The sequence below is a fragment of the Dipodomys spectabilis genome, unplaced genomic scaffold, assembly GCF_019054845.1.
Source record: "Dipodomys spectabilis isolate Male_0828 unplaced genomic scaffold, ASM1905484v1 ptg000506l, whole genome shotgun sequence".
Taxonomy (NCBI): domain Eukaryota; kingdom Metazoa; phylum Chordata; class Mammalia; order Rodentia; family Heteromyidae; genus Dipodomys; species Dipodomys spectabilis.
Window position 1 is genome coordinate 361992 of NW_024871183.1, and position 9873 is coordinate 371864.

At 36.6% G+C, this 9873-nt stretch overlaps 1 non-coding gene across 1 annotated transcript; it reads left to right on the plus strand.

Moving 5' to 3' along the window:
* The first annotated feature begins 9007 nt into the window (after window positions 1–9007).
* Window positions 9008–9117, plus strand: LOC122099249. The gene has a single exon (XR_006145883.1). It is a non-coding gene; the product is annotated as a U6 spliceosomal RNA (small nuclear RNA).
* Window positions 9118–9873: the final 756 nt, after the last annotated feature.

The window sequence follows — 9873 nt, forward strand, 5'->3', positions numbered from 1 at the left end:
AAGGATCTTCCAAGTTAATAAATGTTACTCCTTGAGGCAAAGACAGGGTTGAATGATTGTATTTATTGACTGCTTTCAGTGAAAAAAATATTTTAAGCCTTCTCATCTATATGGAGCCTTCTAACAAAGTATTGGGAAAAATAGCTACTATCATGCCAAGTGATTTGATTCACTTCAATTAAAGTTGATTACTTTCTTAATTACTCCTTCTCAAAATGTAGACTTTTTGATTCACTTTCCATAAGATCAAATCATCAACTGTTTCCTGTCCCTGACTTACAAAACCTCAACCATGGGTAACCAAGAGGAAGTAATAAGCATGAATTTTATAATATTTTCATGCTTGTGCCAGCCTTCCCTCAGGGACATTTTCTATCCAATGGGTATTGACTGAGGGCTCAGTTATACATAGATTCAGGACTATATCTGGCATAATTTGCCCACATTTTTTACCTGAAATTTTGAACCCTTCTTGCCTACTGTGAATAGTCACAATACTGTAGGAGAAAAGAAAACAGGCATTTCCCACAGGCCTTGTTGATTCTCTTCCCTGACTGGAGCTTAGTAAGGTGGTGCTCCAAGGTCAGGTGTCTGTGGAGCTCATGGAGGTTTGCATTTGTGACTTTAGCTTCCACATTTAAAGCTAAGTCACAGATTTAAGAGTTTTTTCTTTAATTACAGCTATTTTATTTTCAAATAGCATTGGTCATTTCCATTATAAAAGAATTCTTAATATTCTAAAAAGTTATTTGGAGGTTTTGATCACCTATAACTCAATTATAGTCTGCTCTAGAATATAAAGAATGCTATTATATGTTTAAATCTATGGCACACATTTCTTTTTATTAAACCTCTTTTATATTGGCTCACACCTGTAATCTCAGAACTGAGTAGGCTGAAGTAGGATTCTGAGCTCGAAGCCAGCTGGGCACCAGTGGCTCATGCCTGTAATCTGAGACACTGAGGAGGTTAAGATCTGAGGATTGCGGTTCAAAGCTAGCCCAGGCAGGAAAGTCTGTGAGACGCTTAAGTCCAATTAACCAACAGAAAACTGGAAGTGGAGCTGTAGCTCAAAGTGGTAGAGCACTTGCCTTGAGCTGAAGAGCTGAGGGACAGAGCCCAAGCCCAGCCCAGAGTTCTAGCACCACAACCAACAAAACAAAACAAAACAAAACAAAAATGCAAAACTAAACCAACAAAACAAAACCTCATTCTTAAAAAAAAACAAATAATAGAAATTCATTTCTCAAAGTTCTGAAGGCTAGAAGCTCAAGGAGCTGGCATATGTGAGCTGATTTTCAGCTTCTAGGGCAAAAGGAACAGAAGAGACTATAACAGTCCCTTCAACTTCATTTATAAAATCCTTAATCTTATTCATGAGAGTGGAGTGTTCTTGACTTAATTACATCCCTCTAGAACCTACCTCTCAATAAGATCACATAGAGTATAAGATTCCAGCAGATCAGTTTTGCAAGGACAGGGACATTCAAACCACAGCCCTGCAACTTTCTTCTAAATAGGAGGCTCTACAGATGGACTTTAGTCAAAAGACTTCATTGGAAAGAAATGAAACTGGAAATATTCTTTATTCAGAAGTTAGATTTTGGCATCAAAGCACTCAGAACCGTTACTAATTATTAACATTAATGAATTATGAATCGCACCAGTTAATGGGATTTCACTGTAAAATTTCTATATGTTTATATATTTTTCTTTGATCTTCTCTATTCTTCTTTCTACACTTTCACTTCTTTCTCCTTCCCAAATGGTCTTCACTTTCTACTTTCAGGTTTTTCCTCTGTGTCATTCTTTTCTTCCTTTGTCTCTGTCTTTGTCTCCGTCTGTCTATCTCTCTGTGCAATCTCTGTGTGTGTATGTGTGTGTGTGGCTGTCTGTATCTGGCTTATTTTACTTAACATGTGCAAGTGACATGACTTCATTTGTAGTTATGGCTGAATAACACTCTACTGTGAATATAAACTACATTCTCTTTATCCATTTATCTATTGATGGGTACCTTAAGCTGGTTCTATAACTTGGCTATTGTGAATAGTGCCTCAATAAAAATGAATAGTGAGCTGAGCATTGCAGTAAATGCAAAACTTAGTAAGATCCGGTCTCAAAAACAAGTGGTGTTGCCAGGAGCCAGTGGCTCATGCCTGCAATTCTAGCTAGTCAAGAGGCTGAGATCTGAGGATCCCAGTTCAAAGCCAGACCAGGCAGGAAAGTCTGTGAGACTCTTATCTCCAATTAACTACCAGAAAACCAGAAGTGGCGCTGTGGCTCAAGTGGTAGAGCACCCGCATTGAGCTCAGGGACATTGCCTGGGCCTAGAGTTCAAGCCCCCATGACTGACAAACAAACAACAACAACAAAAACAAGTGGCACATGCCTGTAACTCTAGCTACTTATAAGGCAGAGATAGAAGGATCAAGATCCAAGCCACGTTGGGCAAAAGTATGAGAGCCAATCTGAAACCAAACTAAAAGCAAAAGGACTTGGGGTACTATGGCTTAAGTGGTAGAGTACTTGCCTAGCAGTCACAAAGCCCTGAGTTCATTACCTAGTACCACAAAAAACTAAAAAAGTAAAGGCAGATATTGTCAGAATGGACAAAAAAACACAATAATGCAAAATACAAAAATGCAATAAATGCATTTTAAATATAATAATATGATGGGTTAAAAATGAAAGAATGGAAAAATATATAATACAGACACCATTCAAAAGAAAGTTGAAACCAGGTGCTGGTGGCTGAACCTGTAATTCTAGCTACTCATGAAATCTGAGGATTGCAGTTCAAAGCCAGCCTGGGCAAGGAAGTCCATGAGTCTCTTATCTCTAATAAACTACTCAGAAAGTACTAAAAGTGGCACAGTGGCTCAAGTAGTAGAGTGCTAGCATTGAGCACAAAGAAGCTTAGAGATAGTGCCCAGGCCCTGAATTCAAGACCTAGGACCAGCGAAAAAAGAAAAAAAAAAAACTGAGCCAAAATAAACTGCAGAGAAAATAAAACTACTGGAGATAGAGACATTACATAATTATAAAAGGTTAATTTACTAAGTAGAAAATAATTGTAAGTATCTATGCAACTAACATTAGAATTCTCCATATATTAAAGAAGTTTGATAGAATTGGACAAATAAAAATGACAGTTGATGACTTCAACTATGTTGATATAATGAGTAAAGAGAAAATTAGCAAAGATGCAAAACTAAAACCTACCAATAATCAAACCAGGCTTCTGTAATCCTAGCACTCAGGAGGTTGAGTCAGAGGGATTGTTGAGTCAGACTGGGCCACAGAGTGAATACCAGATCAGATTGGGCTATGATCTCATCGCTAAAAAACCAAACCAAAACCCAAACCCAAAAACAAACAACTAATCAACCAGCCAAACAACAATAGTAACATAATCCTAAACCTATACTCACTATGAACCAGTTGGATCTAGTTGACATTTATTGACTCTACCAAACAATGGGGAAATGCCCATTGTCTTATAGTGCAAAATGATCATTAACTAACAGTGGCAATATTCTGATAAGACAAAGCTCAGTAAAATTTTGACAAATGGGAGTTATCAAAGTACACTTTCTAAATATAAAAAATTAAACTCAAATAAACCCAGGAATCTTGAATTTTAGCTGGCAAAAGCAGATATTGCAGATAAAATCTTAGGTTTTAGATTCAAATAGAAGTAGACTTGAATTTTGTCTCCATTATTCAAATATTTTGGAACTTTGAACATTTACTAAATTCTGGTTTCCTTCCTTCCTTGGAACTTTGAACATTTACTAAATCCTAGTCCCCTCCCTTCCTCCCTCCCTCCCCTTCCCTTCCTTCCTTCCTTCCTTCCTTCCTTCCTTCCTTCCTTCCTTCCTTCCTTCCTTCCTTCCTTCCTTCCTTCCTTCCTTCCTTCCTTCCTTCCTTCCTTCCTTCCTTCCTTCCTTCCGTCTTAGGCTTGTCCTCAGGGCCTGAGTTTTACCCTCAAGCTTTTGTGCTCAAGGCCAATGTTCTACTGGCAGAGCTACTTCTGGCTTTTTTGATAGTCTCTTAGAGATAAGAATCTTACAGATCTTTTTGCCCAGGGTTGTCTTTAGACAGCAGTTCTCAGATCTCAGCCTCCTAAACAGGTAAGATTGTAGGCATGAGCAACCTGAGCTTGGCTGCTTTATTTTCTGATTTGTTTATTTATGTGTTTATTTGTGCTAGTACTGGGGCTTGAACTCAGGGTCTCACTTTCTTGCTTGGCTTTTTTACACAAGGCTGGTACCACTTGTGTGAGTTCAACGCCTCATTTTGGGCAAGAGTTTTTTTTTAAATTTTCCATATTCTTTTTAAAAATTTTTATTTTGAAAGATGCTATACAGAGGGGTTACCGTTACATAAGTAAGGCAATGTGTACGTTACTTGTCAATCATTGTAACTACTTCCTTTGTTGTTGTCCCTCCTCCACCTCTCCCACTCCCCCCCCCCCCCCAAAGTTGTAAAGTTTGTTTCCAATATACTGTCCTGTGGGTATCATTGTTGCTATGGGTCATCCTGTGTCCTTCTTTCAGTGTTTTGTTATTCCCCTTCCCTTCCCCAGATTAGACAAATGTATATACAAGATGCAAGGTACCAAAATCAAATACAGTGACAACAGAGGATATACCATGGGGAAGATAACATACAAGGAAACAAAAAAAATCACATAGAACATTTAAAACAATTAACAACAAAGACAGTCCTCTTGTGTCCATATCTCGGGGTTCATTTCACTTAGCATCATCTGATATGGACATATGTACATAGCTTTTGAGCTTTTCAGCTCATCTGATAAGATTTTCCTACATGTATACTAATTATTTCGGTAAGAATTTTGATAAAAAATATATAGCAGTAGATATTTATGTTAAAATGACAAAAAGTGTGAAGGAGCCATACATACCTAGGTGGCTCAAACCTAATCCTAGATACTCAAGAAGCCAAGATCTGAGGAACGCAGTTCAAAGCCAGCTCAGATAGGAATGTCCATGAGATTCTTGTCTCTACTTGGCCATCAAAAAGCCAGGAGCAGAGCTGTAGCTCAAGTGGTAGAACACTATTCATTCAGTGAAAAAGCTAGTGGATAGCTTCCAGGCCCTGAGTTCAAGTCCCAGTACCAACACCTAAAAAAAATAAAGGTCCACTGTAGCTCAATGTAACATTTTACCGAAATATCCCCCAGTTGTCACTGTGAAAGCATAGTTATTGTGGATTACATTGAGTCTTGAGGCAAAATTTTGCCCAGCAATAGACTATATTTTCTGAAACTGACTTTTATGTCCACCCTCTTCACAACTTCCTTTTGATTCATTTTGGTGATGAAAATGGAAACCAGGATTGAGAGTGAAAGAGAAGATTCATTCATTTAATAAACTATCCTTAGTAATAAGCACTCTTATATAATAGGTAAAGAGCATCAGAAGTTCTGGTTTAAAGTTCTGGTTTAATTAAATTAATCAATTAATTCATTCATTATAATCAAGGCATTAAATTCTATAACTGCTAAAGTATAATTCAGTAGACACAGAAGACTTTGAATTCAGCCTTCCTTAGCAGTTACTATTCCTGTCTACTCTAGTAAGTGCCAGGTATAGAGATCAGAAATATCAAAACAGTTGGCTGGCTAGTGGATGATGATCAGGGTGGGGATGGTAGACACCTTTGTTGAGCCCTAGTACATTCACAACAGTGTGCTAGACCCAGAGAAGATTTGAGCACACTGTTATGAGCTCATTTCTCACGTCATCTTCCATATTCAGAGATGCCAAAAGATCAGGATTCCAAAATTAGGATCTTATTAGTCTTTCCAAGTAAACATGCTTACCAGCTTTGCTGATGATTTTATAGTATTTGTTTGAAGCTGACCTGCAGGAAAAGGCCTATGCTTATAAAAATAGCAAAGGATTTCATTGTAAGAAAACTATTTTATAACTAAAAGACTCTAAGTTGTTTGTGTAGCATCCAATAATGTACAGAAAACAGGTATGTTGGGAAACCATAAGAGACAGAGATAGAACTCAACAGATGAAATGGGGATTAGGTAAAATTTCATGCTCAGCATATTTAAACATGGTTTCGAGATTAGGGCAGAAGGAGCCTGACTAAAAAGGAATTTTAAACTTGAATATGACTGACTTATTGGACTATACTAAAGGGAACAAAGACTAGGTTAGGATTCTTGGGTAAATGATTATAGAAAGACCAAGGAATTAAAATTATTATTATTAATTATTCACTATTTGTAAGACTTAGCAACTTGCTGTATAGTGATAATTAAATGTATTAAGATGTAATGAGTTTCATGGAAAGTTTCAAATATCAATATGAAATTCTTTATGGTGAATCTCCAAAGCTCTAAAAGCAATGGTTAAATCCATTAATACAAACATGGTTTTCCTTGTGGAGTGTGTAGGACTGAATAACAGAAAATAAGTCTATAGCCTAAAGCTATTGATATTATTAAAAAATAAGAAGATTCCTCAAAGGAGAACTGAGGATGTCATATATTTAATAACATCTATAAAAATGTTATTCAACTGGGTATAGTGGCTCATACCTTTATTCATAGCCCTCTGGGGTCTGAGGCAGGAGGATGATGAGTTTGAGGCCAGTCTGGGCTACAGCGCAAGACACTGTTCAAAACAACAACAAACAACAACAACAAACAAAATAACAATACTCCTCCCAAAGAAATATTGTGTAAAACTGCAAAAGTTTACCCCAGCTGTTAGTGATACTGCTCCTATATAAAGAAGTAATCAAATTTTTAAGTATTGGTCACACTCTGAGATCTTTTCTGTTTTACCAAATTTAAACAAATGATTAGATTGTTAGTTCCTATCAACAAATGGGCTGTAAACTTTCATTTTTGTTTTATTTACTAGTATAATACATCCTCTTGTAAAAGATGATCTAACCCCTAGATTTTTTTTCGGTAATCTTAACAGAATTATTTTTTTTATGGTATGGATAAAGATGTTCCTAAAAGAGGAAGTGTGGTTCAAGTGATAGAGCATCAACCTTGAGCTATTATAAAGCCATGTGAGTCCGTGTATAAGGCCTTAAGTTCAAACCCCAGTACTGGTACCAAAAAACAAGAACAAACACAAAAAACAAAACCAGAAAGATTTTTCCTATTTACTACACAGCTGTATCTGTGTTAAAAACTTAACCCACAATGTGTTGGGAGATGGACTCTAGCAGGAGGTGTCTAGTTGTGAACACTGCCATCATGAGTAAATTAATGCTGTTACAGAAAGGGAATGGGCTTGGCTTGTGTGTGTGTGTGTGTGCGTGTGCGTGCGTGCGTGTGTGTGTGTGTGTGTGTGTGTGTGTGTGTGTGTGTTGTTTTGTTTTTGCTTAGAGAAGACATAATGTTTTTCTCTGACTGCCTTTTGGCCAGAGAAATCACTGATAAATGTTAGTCTTTCTAAGTTCACGTAAGTATGTACAGACATCTGTCTAACATGATTTAAGTCAGCATTTTTCGTCTTTCAGGTGGTAGAAAGTCAATATATATTTAGTAGAGATTCTATTTTGAATTTTTATCTTTTTCCAGATTAGTAATGTGTGGTGTGGCTGTCATGTGTAATGCTGGGCAGTAGCAGTAAGCTTAGCCCTGGTCAGTCAGAACCTCACAGAAACAAAGCCAGAGCCAGATTGCTATGTACAGTGCTGGTCAGCCATGATGTACAATAGCTTTGTGTAGGAAATGAATTTTCCACTTGTGATGCATTTTCAACTCATGATGAATTTAATGGAACATAATCCTATCTTAAATCTAGGAGCATATATTTATATAATCATAGAAGAGTATATAAAAACATATATAAACTAAACTATATACAAAAGCAGAAATTCATATCTACAAGCTGACACTGTATAAGCACATTGGAATGTATTTTATATATTAGAAAATTAAAGTATGTAAGCATTTGACTGAAATACAAATAAATTTATTTGTGTATATAAATATAAAAGAAAATAATTGAGACTTCCATACATTCAACTTACATATTGACTTTTAAGAACTCATCATGGACATGCTTCTATTCCATAAATAGATTTCTAAGACATCATGGTTTTTGTTTGTTCATTATTTCGAATAGGCATTGGGACTCACTCTTTTTTTTTTTTCACAGAGCAATTTACAGGCTCAATATATTTTTTATACTTTGCTTGAAAGAAAATTTCAATTATCTTACAGTCTTTGTTTAGGCATTATATACACTGCACTTTATGAAATCTAAAAGGTAATGAAATAAATTTTTCCAACATTCTGGTAACAATGGGACTCACTCTTGCTTGACTTTTTTCACTCAAGCCTGGCACTCTATCACTTGAGCCACACGTCCACTTCCAGATTTCCTTGATGGTTAATTGGAGATAAGAGTCTCAGACTTTTCTGACTAGGGTTGGTTTCAAACTGATGTATGTATATATATATATATATATACACACACACACATAGATTCATACATATATGCATCTATACACATATATAGATGGAGATATACATAGATACATATATCTATATATAGATACATATATGTGTATATACACATACACATATTTGTATGTATACAAATATATGCATAGAATGTATATATGTATAGAAGATGTGTATGTGTATAGAAAATTCTATAAAAGACATAAAATGTTCATTGTTAGCTTCTTTGTTGTAATCCTTAAAACAATTTTCTGAATTTCTACAGTTAATATGATACTGTTAATTTAAAAAGTTTGGCCAGGTGCCTGTGGCTCACACCTGTAATCCTAGTTACTCAGGAGGCTGAGATTTGAAGATAGCGGTTTGAACCTAGCCCCAGCAGAAAAGTCTGTGAGACCCTTATCTCCAATAAACTATACAGAAAAATCTGGAAATGGTGGTGTGGCTCGAGTGGTAGAGCACTAGCCTTGAGCACAGAGTCTTAGGTACAGCACCCAGGCCCTAGGACTGGGAAAAAGTTTTTTTCAAGTGCTCACTTTGGTAGTACATTTACTAAAATTGGAACAATTTAAAGAAGATTAACATGGCCCCTGAGCAAGGATTATACACATTTGTGAAGCATTCCATAAGAATTTTTTTCAAAATGTTCTTATAGCTGGGTGCCAGTGGTTTATGTCTATAATCCTCAGTACTCTCAAAGACAGCCCAAGCAGGAAACTCCACAATCAGAGAAAAGCAAGAAGTATGTAGCTTACATTGTGTTTGCAAAGCCAGAGCTTCCCCCTTTTTCTTCCCCCTCCTCCGGGTCCTGGGGCTTGAACTCTGGGCCTGGGCACTGCTCCTGAGCTTTTGTTTTCAAGGCTAACACTGAATCACTTGAGCCATAGCATTAGTTCCAGGTTTTTGTTAATTGGAGATAAGAGTCTCACAGACATTTCTGCTTCAGCTGACTTCAAACTGTCATTCTCAGATCTCAGCCTCTGAGTAGCTAGGATTATAGGAGTGAACCATGGGTGCCTGGCCTGTAGAGGTTTCTGAGAGTATGATCTTAGGTACAAATCTTCTCTACTTCCCTACATTTATTTCACAAGAAAAAATATTGCAGGAAAGACAATGGTCTTTTAAAGACAATTAACAAAAGTGGAAACAGTCTAAATCTCCATAAATAGGGATTATTAAATTACAGCTCATAAACAAATTAGGAAATAATGATTATAAGTGATATTGACATAGCTGGCCACTGGTGGCTCATGCCTGTAATCTTAGCTAGTCAGAGGGTGAGATCTGAGGATTGATGTTTGAAGCTAGCCTGGGGAAAGAAAGTCTATGAGACTCTTATCTCCACTTCACCACGATAAAGTCAGAAGTGGCTCTGTGGAATAAGTAGTAGAATG